The 17,519-nt window shown below is 40.8% G+C and overlaps 1 protein-coding gene across 3 annotated transcripts in view; it reads left to right on the top strand.

Annotated features, from left to right (window-relative positions):
* The window catches only part of FBXL7 (F-box and leucine rich repeat protein 7), a 182,471-nt gene that overhangs the window by 109,398 nt on the left and 55,554 nt on the right, over positions 1-17,519 (top strand). The window contains exon 1 of one of the 3 annotated variants that reach the window (XM_086741999.1): positions 285-379. The exons of 1 other annotated variant lie outside the window; for it this stretch is intronic. The gene's annotated coding sequence lies outside the window, so the exon portion shown is untranslated. Of the gene's footprint in view, positions 1-284; positions 380-11,132; positions 11,156-17,519 lie in introns of those variants that run through there. One more of the 3 variants, XM_086742000.1, reaches the window with a different exon arrangement.

The following is a 17,519-nucleotide window of genomic DNA, read 5'->3' as shown; positions in this document are numbered from 1 at the left end:
GTTGGAAGTGACAATTTTGTTCATTGTTTCCCTTGAACCGTCCTTTATCGTCTTGCTAGTCAGCTGGATAGCTTTGTGCCTGCCATGTTTCAGAAAGGTTGGGACACACGGCCACGCGATGATCACATAATTGTGCACAGAGCTTCGGCTCCTGTATTCTTGCCACAGAACAAAAAGGCTATTGTTTCCAGCCTAATAATAAAGCAGGAAAAAAATCACAAAGGTCTTTCCTCTAGATAGAAGCCTGGCTTAGAAACAGGAGGGAGAGAGCTAGCAAGGAGCTTATCTGCTGGAAGTGGCTTCTACACTCTGCATTTTCATTTCATCTTGTTTTACTGATGGCTGGAGAAGATACTTAATAGCACAACTGCAAAATCAGGTAGGGGAGATTTCTGCCTGCGAGCTGATGATATGAGTAATCTAGCAGTGGAAACCGGGGGGTTTTCAGGCTGTGTTACTGTTCAGTTTTTAGAATCATTAAATCCTAGTGGTGGAGCAACTGTGCCTTTGTGTATGTGCGTTCCTCTGTCACATAGAGGGGGCTTTAGGCCCTTGCTAGGAGCAGCATGCATCAATAAGAAAATACTTAAGGACTTGACAAAGTAGAATAAATAGTACACATTAGTCCTTTCTGGGAGGCAGGTTTTGCTGAAGTAAACAAGGACATGAAACCTCTTCTAGGAAAATCCACTCCTGAAAGGTATTGATGGAACAAAATACCTCAAATGTCAAATCTAATTTTTATGGGTCAGTACAACTCTGAAAAGAGACTAAGTACTTTCCCTTACCCCCATCTCAGTTCAAAGGGGCTATGTGGCAGGCTTGAGTAGTGCTACATGTGGAAAGGTGTAATTTGTGGTATGGTAACTTTGAGGGTCACCTCCAGGAGGTGGGATTGCCACTTCACTAGCGATCCACATGTTGGAAGGAGCGGATACAGAAACTACCTTCCTATATCTGGCCTCCTGCCATTGCCAGTTTGGACTCTTACTACGTCTTGTCTTGCTGTCAGTAGCGTTGTCTGGTGTTAACCCAGTGCTTGTATTAGCAAAATGTAAATCTGTGTTACTGTTTTAATATATATATAGATAGATAGATAGATACATAGATACACACACATACATAAAAATATTATATAAACAATGAAATAATTATTCTACAGTTTCTTGTACAAGCAATTGTATGTTTGCATGTAGACACTTCCCTTTCTAAATGAGATCACTTGTGGCTTGAATAAACTGCTCAACAGGTAATACGAGCCTCAGAAGTGCCTATACTTAACAGCTGTTAACAGTCTGCTTTCCGGCACAAACTGAATTTTATTGAATGACTTGCACTAACATGGTAAGAGGTGGCTTGTTCCTAGAGATGTACAATATTGAAAGCACAAGAAAAATACTATTTCATGGGGAGTAATAACAACTTTATAAGGAGTCTGCAGTCATCAGTGATTTCTAAGTGAAACTGAACTTCACTGCTTCTAGAGTGAGAAAAATTAGGATTATTTAGTTACCAGATAGAAAATATCGCTTGATAGGTTTAGGAAATAAGGGGTGACTTTGTTTTTCTTTTAAATGCTATCAAACATACTGAATATTGTAAGTGGTTTTGCATTGCCAAGTAAGCTAGAAACATGTTGGGTTTTCTTTCCTTGTTGATTTCTCTAACAGAATAGTAGAAAATATTCATTTTGATGCTAGGTAAATAAGCGTTATATCCACAAGGCTCAGAAATGCTACTTAAATGGAGTCAATGTTATAATAGCACAGCAAGAATAAATTTGAGTTTCTAGAGGAAAACCTAGAAAATGGATATGCTCGTTATACATAATGATAATGATGATAATACTCCATTAGAAGCACTTATATTAAGACTATCAATAACTTGGCCTATTGTATGTAAGAAAGTTTGAGCAACACACTTTGTTCAGGTATCACAAAAAGTTGCTGCCAGTGCAAAGGGAGAAAGTCTTTGGCTCTTTAAGCAGTACCTACAGACTGCCTTTTGGCAGCACTGGTTTATAGGGGCTGCAGCTGATCAATGCTATGCCTTGCAATAGAGTAATATTATGTGAAATACCCGCTGCACTAAAAAATTGTTAGCTTTTTTAAAATGGGAAACTTTTCAGAAGAATTTTTCCAGTGTTCCAGTTCTCCCAGCTTCCTTTTTATCTCTTTCCCCCATATCAGCTTAGGTAAGGAAGCTCTTCCTAGGTCTGGGAGAAGAGGAGAGATTTTGGACTCCCTAATCTCTACATGGTGCCTTACCTGAATATTCCTGCCAAATGCAGTAGAACTGGAGTTTTTTTAGGAAATTTGTTGCACACTCTAGAAGAAGGGAACAAAGTAGCCAAGACAAGGAGAAAGTTTATGCTGACATTTATATTCAAACTCCGTAAACTTGTAAACAGAAAAGTTGGACCCATTCTAAGAAGTAGTCTGAAAACCATTTGCAAAAGGAATTTGAGGTAGAGATTCACAAATGTACCCTTGAGACAGTGAAATGAGAAAAGGAAGGGTCTTCTGAAATAGAAAGTGTATTGGAAGGAAGAGTAGGGTTTTTCTTCTGGAAGGAACCAAGATTGCTTCTCAGCTTCCTGAGATGTCATCTCCATCCAGGGTGCTGTGCCTGGCTTACTGCAACATGCTCTCCAGGCTTCAAGAGAGTCCTAGTCTGTCCCTCTTGGGATGGGATAAGCCAAGTGATGATCGATACCTGTTGGTGGTGTTTCCTGGAAGTAGAAGTCATAAGGTATTGATATACTTCCCTTTGTAAGCAGGAGACCAAATTGTCTGATCTCTTCATCTCTTCTTGGTCAGCAGCTCTGACCAAGCTGCTGTTGCTTTGTTGGACTGCTGGACAGGTTTCGGCATCATTTCCACCCTTATTTATAGAATACTTATATATGATTTACGCTGTTGTCCCTGCTTACTCTTCAGGAGAGGCAGAGGCAGTTTACAGAGAGAACTTCTGACAGTTCCCCTAAGGACCAAGGGAGAGAACACAGTGACCTTCCCTTTGTCCTGCTCTGTTTTTATGGGGTGAGACTGGTCAAACTCTCAGCAGTTCTGAATTCCCATTTGAAACAAAGGTAAGAAGTGCTGTGTATGGACAGCAAAACACTGGAATGTCTGCTTATTCACTTGCTCCTGGTGAGAATGAAATGGAAGTATGATGGGCTATTGGGAGAAAAAATGGCCGAAGGATGCGTCAGATTTAGCAGGCAAAGATTTTAGATAAGAAGCAGTTTCACTTTGAAATTTAATGAAATGCTGGTGGTATGTCTTAATTATTAATTCAGTTACTTGTTTCACTTGTTCCTTTTACTCTGTATGATATAGCTTGACTGGACAAAGTAGAATACAGCATGTTGAAAGATCAGGATGAAATCATCCATATTTTTCTAAATTAAGTTGCAGGTCTTGGTTTAGACTATAGGAGTGCTTCGGGCAGGACTGATGATCTTCCCATGTTTCTGCAGTTCCTTGCACTCTGCTGTCATTCAAATATCACGGCAATTTAGACAATGGACTTAATATGAAGTAGCATCTAACTCCCACTAGCATAACATGTGGAAGCAAATGCTTTTGACTTGGCATTAATCACAGCAAGCACTGCATTAACATTGCCTGTTGGGTTTTGAAAAAACAACTGTGGTTGTTTTGCATAGAAATATTTTTCATGAAGGAAAATATAAAGAGGTTTGGGCCCTGGCTCATTGCTGCTTAAGCAGGTTTTCTATTTGCTTCGTTGAGTGTGCTGATTACTAACGTGGCTACGAGACTGAGCTGGTTATTTTAACTTAATGGATCACCATTTTTATATTTTCTACAGTAGCCTCTGGAAGTTTTCAAACGTTCATTTTAATCTGGTCCTCAAGCATCTTTGGGGTGGGCAGGACTACGCAGTGGGAATGCGAGGCCGGTCATGCAGTAAGTGCATGTGCTCCTGAGCTGGTTGGTAGGAGAAGGGATGCAGACAGCAGCAGGTCCCTCAGCACCAGTAGGTAAGTGGCCGCTGTTTTGCTGAAGGACTGGGAAGTAACTGCGTGAGGCTTGACAGAGCTGCCAGACGTACACATGAATACAGCTCCTGTGCAGAGAAGCCGTTGTCATTTTAGTCAGATGTAGATGTCTGGAAGAGATGCACAGAGGGAGAAAAGAATGTCCTATAGGACATGAAGTCCAAAAAACCCAACCTAGTCAGTCATAGAGCAGTGAAGCGACTGTCAAATGACAGTCTTTTCCTTTCCTGTTATTTGTTTTCAAGTTCTCAAAGTTTTTTCTTTCAGCTTTCAATTTTTGATCCTTTACTGCCACAGCCACTGTTAAATTTAATTGCAAAGTTAGCAAAGTTTTGTGCATCAGCAGAAGTTTGCTCAGCTACTGAAACATGGATGTGACAGTTGCATTCTTGTTTGGGGAAAAGAAAAAAGTTGTTACAACACAAGCAGACTTTAATAATTCTGAAAGAATATCTCCTACAACTGAGTTTCATGGGAGGGGCTTTGTTGTTGGGTTTTTTGTTTTGGTTTGGGTTTTGTAGTTTTTTGATAACTGACTAGTCTGAGCAGTCTAATTGGAAAGAGGAGTTGCTTGGATTATCTTATGCTGCTTTACAACAGAGATTTTACTTCCAGCTCTAGAACTGACAAAGGCAAGATGCTAGTATCTTGTCCTGCCTAGTTCTCTCAGTTTGGATGTGGACTCATGAACCTCGTCTGTAGTGATGCTGAACTGGCCTTAAGTTTCCTTTGGTGGTTTTCCGGAGACTGCTAACAGTTTGTGACTGAACAGACTGCACACAGATACTGACCTTCTGCACTTCTGCCCCTAAAAGACAGTTTACCCATATCATGCTTTTACGCCAGTAGGGTTTTAACATGGTTTATCTGACTAAGGAAGGTACCTATCTTTCTGCTTTGTGTGTCTTAATGGAAAACGTTGTCTGCTTTCACTTGAACTTTGATACAGTCATGGACAGGTACGGAGTGCTATTTTGTTTTCCTAGGAGGAGCTAGCAGTAACTCCAGCCAAATATTTTTATCTTTCATTGCCTTTGAGCATTTTTAACTGATCCTGTACAGCTTGACCACATGGAAACAAAAAGACCATACTTAAACTAACAGTTCATGGCTTGTAAAACAATAATCGAAGCAAGCCAATGAACTTGAAGAGCTGCTAGATTTGAAACTTCCAGTTTAACATGCTTTAAGTATTGCTGTAAAAATCTCTTCTCTGGTTTTGGGTTGCTTAGTATTACGTTATAACCATAGCATTTTCTTTCTACTACTCACACAGTAACTGTTTTGATACATGAATGGAGTTGAATACTAATGACTGAAACCTTGTGGGTTTTTCTGCATGCATATATAGCAAATGTATTTATCAGTGTAAGTTTTCAATAGCTAGGCAGGCAGTTGTTCCACAGTGAGAAAGTGAAGCAAGCAGTTGAAAAAAAACCCTGCTGTCGTTTGGCAACGCTATCGGGAGCAAAACCTGCAGTTATGTTAGAGACCACTAACGTTTGGTATGTTGTTGGCAAACTGCTCATTTTATTTGTGATGGCAGATCCCCAAGTGTCTGTGTGCTGCAGCACACAGCAGTAGATGCAGCTAGAATTCACATACACATACTTCTGCCTTACAGCACTTTCTCTGTTTTCACAGAGGCACAGTTTAGGATAGGAGCTGTTTGGTTTATGCTTCTTTTTGTCCTGTCATATTCACTTCCTACTTCAGTTTATAATTCCCTGGACTTTTTTGTGCAGATAACACACTGAAATCTCTGCATTGTTTTAGTCTTAATCAAGTACTGTTGTTTTTATTTTAGGGCCAGCTTTGTTATTTTTAAATGTTTTCCCAGCCTCTCTGCTTTTTGGGAAGGTTTTTAAGAGCCATTAGTGATCTGTGATAGCAGTGGTTCTGTAAAATGCTGACTGCAATTTTATTGTCTTTTTTTTTATTTCTAAGGTTGTTGCAGCCTTAAAGGTCATGCAATAGAACTGAAAGTTTGCAAGTGTTAAAACTGAGATCCTGTAATTATTTTTGTCCTTAGATGGTAGGAAATAAAATCTGGTTTAAAAAAAAAAAAGCTTTCTCAATTTTTAACTTTATTTTGTAAGCTATAAACACTAAAGATCCAAATTCTACTAAACTTACTTAAACATGGTAGTACTGGGTGGTTTTGTCTCTCCTTGCACTTGAAAGGAACTGCATCCAGGAGAATGAATACAAACATCAGCCCCATCTCCAATCCTAATCTGAAACTTTGGCCTAGGAATAGAAAATCCCCATTTCTTCAAAATGATTTTACAGGATCTGGGCCTCAGTCAAGCCCTGAGAAATTAGGGGACCAGTTCAGTTTCCACCTTAACCATACAGGCGTCTGCATTTTCACATCTTTGTGACCCTTAAGTCAAACAAAACTAGGCATTTCTGGCTGCTTCTTTTGTGTTGTAATGCAGGTCAGAAGGCAACAAAATTCTGGGAGTGGCAAGCCTGTGAAGATAAATGCTGCCAAGTTCCTCAGCCTTTATTTGAGCTGCATATGTGCACTGGTGATTGAGATACGTACAAGCTGTTCTGGGATGCTCATAGGAGAGGAGGGAGTTGCTGCTTTGAGCATTTAACGCTTTGTAGTTGTGATATTCTTTTTTTCATGACTTCTTGTGGTAAAAGTTCTGCTCTAGAAGAGAGAGGAAGACATGTAATCAGAAACCTGCATTATAGGAAGGGAGTGAAACAAGCTGATTTTCAATAACCATATGTTGAAGATCATGGAAGGTAGTTGCATGTAAAAATCCTTCCTTAGGCACTGCTCTGAAGTTGTATTTAATCAATTTTCTTGACATTTGGTGGAAACTTAGGATGTAACTTTGGTTGGCACTAATTTACCTGCATAGCTATGCTCAAGCTAGGATTTTGCCTTTGTTTTGATCTATAATTCAAATAATCTTAATCCAACTAAGTAATTTAAATTGCTCATTTCTCATCCCTGGCATACCAAACTTGTCTATGTTCATCTTTTTGATTTGGAGTATCACAATATGCTGTGTAAAGTAGCATCTTTCTACAAATTTGTTGCTAGTCTTCCCATGTGTCTATTTATTGAAACACCTTATACCATTTCATAACCATATAGCTTCACTGCCATGTTCCTGGTTTTTCTTCCCCATCTCTCTTCATTGTGTCTTGGTTAAAATAGGAGGATAAATTCTCTGGGGCAGAGTCTGTGTTCATCTTCTCTGAGAAGAGATGCCATAAAATAACATAAATGTCTGAGACAGGAGAGTAGGTATGGATGGATAGCTTACAGGGCAGACTAGGCTTTCAGTAGAGGAATGCTTTTAATTGCTTGCTTTATTTTAGTGGGATCAGAACAAGTTAGGAGCTCTACTGAAAAATGTGTGATCTTCATCTTAATAAGGTGTATCTTGGTTTCTCCAGTTAGCAAGTCATCTTTTGTTTGGGAGGCTGAAACTGCTGCAGATAATAATTTGTGACTTTAGAAAGTGTTGGTCCTCTGAAAAGATTTGAAAATGGCTCAGCTGAGCTTACTGCACTTCAAGAGGTACTGCGGGCTTGCAGGCACTGGAGACCCTGACAAACAATCAGGTTTCCAGCAGCCAAGATCTATAGCCTTACCGCAGGTAGCAGAAACTGGTGCTCAAACAGATTAGCAGTGCTTTACATAGCCTTATCTTTCATCAGTCCAGGAGGGACTTGTTGGCAGATTAACAAATTATTTTAGGACACAGTTTTGTTACTTAATGCAAGCTTGGCAGAGCATCAGGCAAAACAATTCTTCTGTTCTCCCTGGGCCATTGTTCTTTTCCCCTAATCTTCCCCAAAGTCTGTTCAAGGATCCCACTTCCCTTCTGCAACTTCTGTCTATCCTTTCACACCATCCCCCCAACTCCCCCCCCCCCCCCAAAAAAAAAAAAAAAAATTCCCTGACCTCTAGCCCACCACATCAGATAGCTGTGTGGGCATGGTGCTCTGTTCCTGACATGGAGTCATCTCTGAATATGCATGTGGTTTAGTAATCTACTTTTTCATTACTATTGCATCTTAGATAGCTATAAAAGCTTGTATTTTATATGGCTGTAATTTGCACCAGTGTGTACACTTATGTAGAAAAACTATGTATCTTTTTTTCACCACAGCATCTTTCTGCTAGTGGTGCTGGATGTCCCCTTTCCATTCCTAAACCCTCACAGGGTCTTTTCCCTCATCTTATGGGTGGAGACACCACCTTGTCTTCCTTGGCGTTCAGTACCACTGCAGCTGCTTACCTCATTGAGTGAATTAATAGAAATGGATGTGAGATGACCTTCAGAGGCAAGAAAGCATTAATTACTGTGCAAAACACTAATTACTAATTAAACACTGGGCATTTTTCAGATGAGGAATAACTTTGTTTGCTCCATGGAAACAGCATTCCTCACGAACTCCATTATATATGCAAACTTGTTAAGCTCTTTAGAAGGCCCAAGCCTGCAAGATGCCTGATGCTGTGAATTGCTTTGGAAGCCATGGAGAGTTACAGCAGGTGCTGATGGCTTGCAGGAGGCATTAAGGATCCTGTTAGATGAGGGAAGGAGACACCAGTGTGTGTACTAAGGTTAGTTAACAAGTTGATGTGACTGTTACATATTAAATGCATGTTTTAAGCAAAGCAGGAGATGGATTAATCTCTCCTTAATTAGAAATCTTGCATGTGAGCGAGGGGGGAGGGAAGGGTTCTTCTGCCGAGTAACAGCAAGATATGCTGTTAGCATAACTTACTGTAGAAGCCTGGTAGTTAAATCTCCCAGATTATAAAAGTGCCAGTTAAGGCCACAGAAGCAGTTGGGAGACTTACAACAGAGCCTGTATTTTCCTGTGAGTGCAGAAATATGATCCTATCTCTTCCCAAGCTGTAGGAAGAGCTTGCTAACTTCTGTTAGCTAAGTGCACAGTAAATTAGTTTATCGACTTAGTATATTTTAAGTGGCAGCTGCCAGCAGGTAGGATGAAAATAAATGGAGAAATAAAATGTGTTTGTGGTGAAGGATACGGACTTTATGTAGTGTTAGGTGAGTGTGGGAACATTTGCCTTTAAGATAGCCACCAGTGAGAAGAGAAAGTAGAGCCGGATCTAAAACTGATCCTTCTTTCATTCCTAGCTCCTTTCCCAGCATTTGGGCATTGCTGGTAAAGTTCGCAGGGATTGCTCAGACTTCTCTCAGACTTCACAAAGTATGCAATGCATCTGCTCCTAAGTCTGAAGGTCTCAAGTGTGCTTAAAACTTGAGTGCTCTGGGAAGTCTGGGCTGGTGTTTATGGTCAGCCCAGGTCTTCCTATAGTGCTGCAAAGATGTGGGGCTGTTTTATTTTTAACTTTTATTTCTTTCATAAGTTCTGAGCAATAAAACTTGTCTGTCAATCAATGCTTTCATGGAAGTCAGGGGATTGCTACAGATCTTCTGTTTATAGCAGGCAGTGAGCTAAGCTGCTTCCAAACAGTGTTTCTATTGCCCTCTCCATGTCTTCCATGGCACAGATTGACAGAGCTAATGAATTCAAAGGCTTCTTCATAATCTAGTTTTGCACTGCTTGAATCCATGCCCTTTAAAAACATTGTGTCTTATAATTTCCCCTCTTCCTGTTTTTCCAAAGATTTTTTTTTTCAACTGTGTGTATACAAGTATGTATATTTAAAATAAAAACTACATGCACACACCTTGTATATATTTAATTGCCTATGCTATCAAAATTAATCAGTAAGACTTGTCAGTAATATACTGTGGAACTTGAGATGGGAGAGAGCAGATGGTTCGCACTGAAATGCCTCTTGCCTTCTGGATGGGCTTAAAAACACAAGATTTGGATGCAAAGTTACGGTACTTGATCCTAGGGCTTAACTCAAAGGCCTGGCCGCAGATAAAGCCAAGCATCTTGATTCAGAAAGAGCATGTCTGTGTTGGTGGACCAGACTCTTGTTTTTCCATTCCCTTTAATCACTTGAAATTTAATAAGGGAAGATAAAGCACTTAAGTAGCCTAATATTTTCAGAGATGCATGTCAAAGGCACTATTTTGTCTATTGACACTGAGAATGTTTCTGATAAGAGAATTTTTTTTTTCTTTGGAAAACGCTGACTTGTTGGAATCAAAACTTTTTAAGAGGAATATGTCTGGGGAAGCAGATGTACCATCTGGTTTTGAAATGGCCAGAAGTTCAGTTACTAAGGGTTTTTGTCTCAGACATGGGAGACATGCACCCAAATCCGATCTCTCCTTGATTAAGACAGATTCCAGTTTTCAGGAAAACATCTTTGAAGAGACATGTTTTTATCCTACCATGAAGCAGAAAAATATTCTGTTGACTAAATGGCTTGCTGTGACTGAGCAGTATCCAGGGCAGAAAGAGCACTTTGCAGGAAAACAGACACCACTAAATGCCTCAGCAGAGGCATGTTGTGTATGTTTGTCGTTCAGTGGGTCTTCGTCATGTCACTGGGGCTCTCCAGGGAAAGCTGTCTTCCCTGCAGCTTCCTTCTGCTGTTTCACAGCCCACAGGGCCACAAAGACAAATACCTTTTGTGTCCTCCTGCTGCTGTGGAGGCACAGGCCTCTGAAGTCTTTCTTTGCAGTTTGAAGCAGCGTTTGCTAATAGCACAGGTTCTCAAACTAATGCTGTTTGTACATGGTGGAAGAGTATTTCTACAGAAACATCCACTACAGGTAATAATTAATTTTAGTAGTTTTTCATCCCATCAAGAAGCTCTCAAGCAAGATATGTATATGAAGGGCTGGATCAGAAAATTTAATTTAATGCTGAAATGGAAAGGTTTTGCATTCTAACCAGGTAATTTATAAGCTCCCCCTACCCCCTGCAGGCATGATCTGTCAATTTTTGAAGATTAAAAACTTAAGCATTATTAAATTAGTTTCTTCTTAGTAAGGCCCTCTCATACTTGACATCAAACACAGGTCTCCCAAGCTGTGTTCAACGGCAAATGCAACTGAGCGGGAGTAGATTTTTTTTTTTTTTTTTTTTTTTTTTTTTTTTTTGGAACAGAGAGCAGAAGTTCTGCATGGGCAGCATCCTGCTTGCAGATGTGAAGCAACCTTCAGTTGTGGGGCTGGACAGTTGGGATCCTTGTCACAGGTACTCCACTGTTCCGATTTTGGGGGGTGACTCTGGAGCTGTCCATCTTTCTGTGGTAATCTTGACAGGGTATCCTAGAGCCTGCACTTCTGACAAAGCAACTCCAAGCAGCTCTTGGTGTAAATTGTTCCCTGACCTGTGGCATCACTGAGAGTATGTGGCGCTTCCCAGTTAACTTACAGCAACACAAAGTCCTGAACTTGTGCCACATGGACCTGGGCACTGGGAGATGTTTTCATAAAGGTGTGTTGGTTTTGTTTAGTGGGGAGGCCTTCTGCAAGAAGCTGCTACAAGTTTCCCCTTTGGTGGACTTGGCTGGGTCTAGGTCAGACCCACTGCTGGCCAGGGCTGAGCCAATTGGTGGCAGAATGTTCCCTGATAACTTATTTAAGAAGGGGGAGTGGGGATGGAAGAAGAAGTGAAGAAGCAGAAGCAGGGGCAGAGGGGGGAGGTGTGAGCCTTGTGGGCCTTGCGACCCTCACCCTCTGGCCTCCTGTCGGGCAGCTGTGTGGGACCGATTCGGCCCAGCCCAGCTGCAAGAAGTGGAGAGGAGATGAGCTGGATGATGTGAAGAGAAACTGAGAGGCCTCTGCCAGCCTGTTGTGAAGATTTTCTTGTGAGAGGAACAGCTGCAGGCGCCAAGGTCGGTGAAGAAGGAGGGGGAGGAGTAATGCTGCTCCCGGCAGAGATTCCTGTGGAGCAGGCTGTCCCCCTGCAGCCCATGGAGGAGCAGAGATCCACCTGCAGCCCGTGGAGGACCCCACGCTGGGTCAGGTGGATTCCTGAAAGAGGCTGTGGCCTGTGGAGGGCCCACACTGGGGTAGCTGGTTCTGGAGGGACAGCACCCTGTGGAAAAATGGCTTGTGCTGGAGCAGTTCATGAAGGACTGTAGGCCAGGGGAGGGATCCCACGCTGGAGCAGGGGAGGAATGTGAGGAGTTCTTCGCCCAAGGAGGAAGGAGCAGCGGAAAGTGACATGTGATGAACTAACCATAACCCCTATTCCCTATTCCCCTCCTGTGCTGCTCGAGAAGGGAAAAGGAGGTAGAGATAATTGAAGTTAAGCCCGGGAAGAGGGAGGGATGGGGGGAAGTTGTTTCTATTCTCTTCCTCATTATCCTGCTTTGGTTTTATTACTAATAAGAAATAAATAGTTTTCCCCAAGTCAAATCTGTTTTGCCTGTAACAGTAACTTCAATGATCTCTCCCTGTCCTTATCTCAAACCTTGAGCTTCTTGTTATAGTATCTCTCCCCCATTCCCTCAGGAGGTAGAGGGAGTGAGTGAGAGTCTGCATAGCTTGGTCCCAAGCGGGGCTAAACCACAACAGAAGATTTTTAATGAATGCATTATTATTATTATTATTATTATTCACACTATAAAATGTATTTCAGAAGCAAGATTATCAGTTACAATATGAATTAGCAGGTGATCAGCTGCACAAAGTTAAACTAGGAGCCAGTTACCAGTGGTGTCCCTTGGGGACTGATACTGGAGCCGACACTGTTTAATACCCAAGTTCATAACCTAGATGATGGTATAGGGTGTAACCTCAGCAAGTTTGTGGACAATACCAAACTAAGTGGAGTGATTGATACGCTTGAGGGCAGGGGGAACATCAACCGGCTGGATGGAAAACAAAGGCCTGAGCAGGACCTTAGGTTTAGCAAAGACAAATGTGGAGTCCTGCAGCTGGGAAGTAATAACCCTGTGTAACAGTACAGGCTAGAGGCCAACTGACTGAAGAGCAGCTTTTCAGAAAAACTCCAGAAGGGACCTGGTAAAATACCTTGTTGAACATGAGGCAGCAGTGTGCCCTTGCACTAAAGAAATGCAAAAGCATCTTGGGCTGCATTAGCAAAAGTGTGGCCAACAAACTCAGGAGAGTAGTTCTTTCTCCTCATTTGGCACCTGTGAAGCCACTCCTGCTACACTGTGTTTGGTTTGAGCTCCCCAGTCCAGGAAAGATACTGGCCTAATGGAGTCAGTCAAGTGAGGAACCATCAAAGATGATCAAGGGCTGGAGCACTTACTTGTAAGCAAAGGCTGAAGGAGCAGGACTTGTTCTGCTTGCAGAACAGACAGTCTTGGGGAGATCTTATTGCTGCCTACAACTACTTAATGGCAGAGTAAAGATGAGACAAAGCCAGACTCTTCTGGCCATGCTAAGTAAAGTAGCTTAACCTCATTTTCTGCTGTCGCTGGCTGTCAGATGAGCATGCTTGGCTCTGCTGTTTTTTCCTCAGCAGCAGAAGTTAAACCCTACTGCCCCAATACTTATGTAGTACTGACTACCCCAGAAGTATTTTGAGCTATAACAAAAGGTATATTCAGTGACATTGTTGTAAAAATAGCAGCTATATAACATCTTCTCTTACTGTCACTCTATTCAAATGGGATTTTGCAGATCCAATTGATTTTCTAGATAGCTGCTAGGAAGCTTTCAACTTTTTAAACTTGAGTGAAAAAAATCTATTACACTTGTATATTTGTGGCATGAAATGCTACCTCTAATGTAAAATCTTTATTAGAAGCAGAAGTCCTCTGAAAGCACTGAAATAAGTTATAATTGATCAATCCTTTTTCAGGTTAGGTTAGATTTAATGAACAGAGGAAAGTAATTAGGCTATTTGCATACAGTTTGCATTCTTGTAGCTACACATGCTGAAGCCAGCACATTTGGTGAGATGCAACGTGATTCCATTTTGTTAATGAAGGGGGAATAGAAGGCCTTATCCAGCAATACACTGAGTGTACAGAGACTATTCAGGAAAAATCAAATATCCTTCATTACTTCTCAGAAGGGATTTGGCACCTCATTGCTTGTGCTATTCAATGAGCTTAGAGGCCATAAAATTTGCAGGCTTTAAACCTCTGGTAGCAATAGTATGACCCAAGTACTTGTATATCAGGCTTAACAAAATTAGAAGATACTGAAAGAAGGTTCTGGCTAAAATTTAGTCCAAAAACTAGCTCATCTCTGCTGTCGTTAAGATCTGTAAATTTCCTTGTAAAAATACCAATCATAATTATTGATTTTTTTTTTTTTTGGTGGTAATTGGGATTCATTCTGGTATTTTGGCAGAGTTCTTGTCACTGAGAGCTTATGCACTTTGGTTCTGATTCAGCATTCATTGTAGTAACCATCTGAGTAGGTTTCGGGGCAGGGCAGAGGGGAGGGTGAGGTCTTTGGTTGGTGTGTGTGTGTTTTTCTCTGATTTGGATTTTTTTGGATGGTTGGGGTGGGGTTTATGTATGTTTTATTTCAGATCTTTCATTCTAGCTCCTGTCCTAGCAATGTGCTACTGCTGTATAGTTATACAAGGAAAAAATAGAATGAAGGAAATTTGGGAGAGAAAACAACATCTAAACAAAAATATTTGGAGGACCTTAAAACTTTTACCCAGCCCTTGGTAAAACTGCAGAATTGTAGAGAATAATAAAATAGTAAAGGAGCAGCAGGAGGAGGGCTGGAAACAGTATTAACAGGAGAGTCATCATTCAGTTCCTAAGAAGGAGAATCTTGCTATGTAAGGTTCTCCAAGCAACACTCAACTTCTTTTTCATTTACAGTGATACCACTGAGTGTTATTAAATCTGCCAAGTAAATTAATTGTATGTACTCCGTTAAACCGTAATTCCTTTGGGTAGGCACAAAACTCGGAGCAGGAAACTTGGAGTCAGGTCTAGACTTCCTCTTCCAGATGAAAATGATGAGTGTGAACAATAGTGTGGGTAGGGTCTTTTCTAATGTATTGGAAATGGGTTAATTTTAAACCTGTTTACATTTGACCTGTTAGACCAAAGAAATTCTTTCTTCATTAGTCTTGGCTTGAGAAGATAAGTTTCTTTGTTTAGAGATTAAATGAACTGGAACAAATGAGACCAAATTGCTTTTTCCAAATGTTTATAGACTGTAATAGTGCATGCTATCATCTAGAGAACATCATCTACATGTTTCTTTAGTTTGAGTTTGCTTTCTCCTAAGGGTTTATTAATATCTTCAAAGTGGTGGTTTTGTTCTTGTTTTGAATGTTTTCTTTAAAGTGCCAGGTCTCTAAGCAATGTTTTTTTCAACAGGATTCTACTTCCAATAGTCCTACAAGACCCTTTCGAATTCTTATTTATATATTTATTTATTTTCCCCTTCATCCTCACAAGATTATTCTCATCTCTGAAAAGCCTTGTGAAAGTTCTGGCAATTTTTTTTTTTTGGGGGGGGGGGGGTGTTTGTTTGTTTGGTTTTTTTTGTTCAGTTCTTCTATCTTAACACTTTACCCCTTTCATGTCTGTTCTGATATCCATCCACTTTGTAAGATATCTGTTGCTTCACACTTGTAAGGCCTCTTTTGTTATCGATCCTCCCAAACTCTCTGGAGTTCCCACCGTATGAGTCCTGGGGAAAAATTAAACCAGTTTTCTGGTTTAAGTTATGCTCCCAAGATTTTTCTTTTAGCTAGGAGCAGAAGGCATCATTTGTGTGGTGGAAACTTCGTGGTCACTCTGTCTGTGGAAGGGGCTTCCCAAAATGCTGCTCTTGCTCTTTTTAAAGGTCATCAATCAGGCAGGGAGCAGGGGCTGTAGGAGTGTTGATGAAACATGGAGCCTTCTGCTGTTAGGTTACAGGCTGATGTTTACAACTTTTGTTACAACCAGAGGGTGATGACTAGTCTCACATGTGTTGCCTACCATATTTGTTGGCTACACTTGTCTGATTTCTGGTGGAAAGACGGTCAGAGTGTGCAGAAGGAGTAAGGAATATTTTGCTTGGTTGGCAAATTGGCCTTAAAACTATGGGAACAGAGATCTAATATTTGTTGGATGACTCAACAATGAATTTATGGCAGAAATACCACTGAGGGATTTCAGCTGTCCTCTGATTCCTTGCTGAGTCAGATTACCTGAGGTCATGGCTGCCTTACAGAGGCTTCTTGACTGATTTCTTAATAAAAGTTCTTGAGCAATTGTTAATATACACAGTACAGAAAGCTGACGCAGGAGAGCTCTCCTGTGTTTTCCAGTTCAGTAAGAAATCCTGTCACTCCCTCTGCTAATTGGAAACCTAATTGCCCTTTCATTCACCTTACGCCTTAGCATCTTTCTCTGGATGATGTAAGACTGGAATGAGCGTGCAACTAGAGCAGATAACAAAGAAGTAAAACACAGTGTTCAATCATGAATTGTCTGAAGTTTCATATGCATTAATTAGCTGCATCATGATAATATTAACTCTTTCTAAGCTTGCTTATTTGAAGTGCTGAACATCACCTGTAAATGACCAGACACTGTGAATTCTTACTTACGGACTAACATTTGCAAAGTTAATCCCTCTCCCTGTGTGTATGTTTTCTAGGTAATTTCCAAGCCTTCACAGATGCATTATGCAAGGCACTAGTCATGTTTTGGCTGGGAGTTGTTTTCATCTGAGATACCTACAGTTGGTGCATTTTGCCGAATTTAATTATTGTCTCTTGCTGATTGTCATTAAGGTTGTATACGTTGGTGGCCTGCAGTGGGCCATAACACAAATTAAGAGGACATGACTCAGCTGCCAAACTGCACAAGCAGCGTGAAGGAATAGAAGGAGCTTTCCGTTGAGTAACCTCTACTGACTCGGGGAAAACATAGCTTGCTCCTGGCTGTCTCTTTGGTTTTCAGAGTGTTGCAAAAGCCTTGCCAAGGTTGTTTTACTTGTTCTGTTCCAGACCAACATTTTGTGACTGGCGTTCTCTTGCCACAGCTATACAAGTTCAGTTACCGTAGTAAAGGAACGATAGTCACAGAATCGTAAAGCCAGTTGCAAATTCCCTAAAGTTTAGATTTCTTGACTGAGCTTTTGGTTCGGGTCTGCTAATTTGTTAAGGTCTACTTTTGTTTTAGGAAAAAGATTCCCAGAATATATGAAAACACATTACGCTAGGAAATAATGGCAGGAATAAGACTTTTCCACTCGCAAATGAGTATGTTGGCTACTCCTGTCGTACACATGAGTTTAAGTACAAAACAGTTTTAAGTTGCACTAATTCTCTATATATGAAGTTTAATGAAACTTAAGTGAAAACAAAACCCTGCTGCTGTTTGTTTTGTTTGGATATTGGCAAAGTTCAAAGCATGCTTTTTCTTCCTTCTTTCATAACTATTTCAATAAAGTGCAGACAAAATTAACTAAGAATCACTCTGTCCCCGTTTGTAACTGAAAACAGGCATCTTTGAACGTTCTATCTGTTGTTTAACCTGTTGTTAAGGTATACACAGTATTAGCACAGTATAGAATATTTTGTTCCTGCTGTGTAACTAGTTTTTGCAACCTCGTTTTTGGGGAGTTGAACATGGAAGAGTGGTTTTAGGTTTTTCTTTAGGAGAAAG

The sequence above is a fragment of the Chlamydotis macqueenii genome, chromosome 2, assembly GCF_036417535.1.
Source record: "Chlamydotis macqueenii isolate bChlMac1 chromosome 2, bChlMac1.mat, whole genome shotgun sequence".
NCBI lineage: Eukaryota > Metazoa > Chordata > Aves > Otidiformes > Otididae > Chlamydotis > Chlamydotis macqueenii.
The sequence above is the reverse complement of the archived record's forward strand: the minus strand, read 5'-3'. Positions and strand labels throughout refer to the sequence as shown.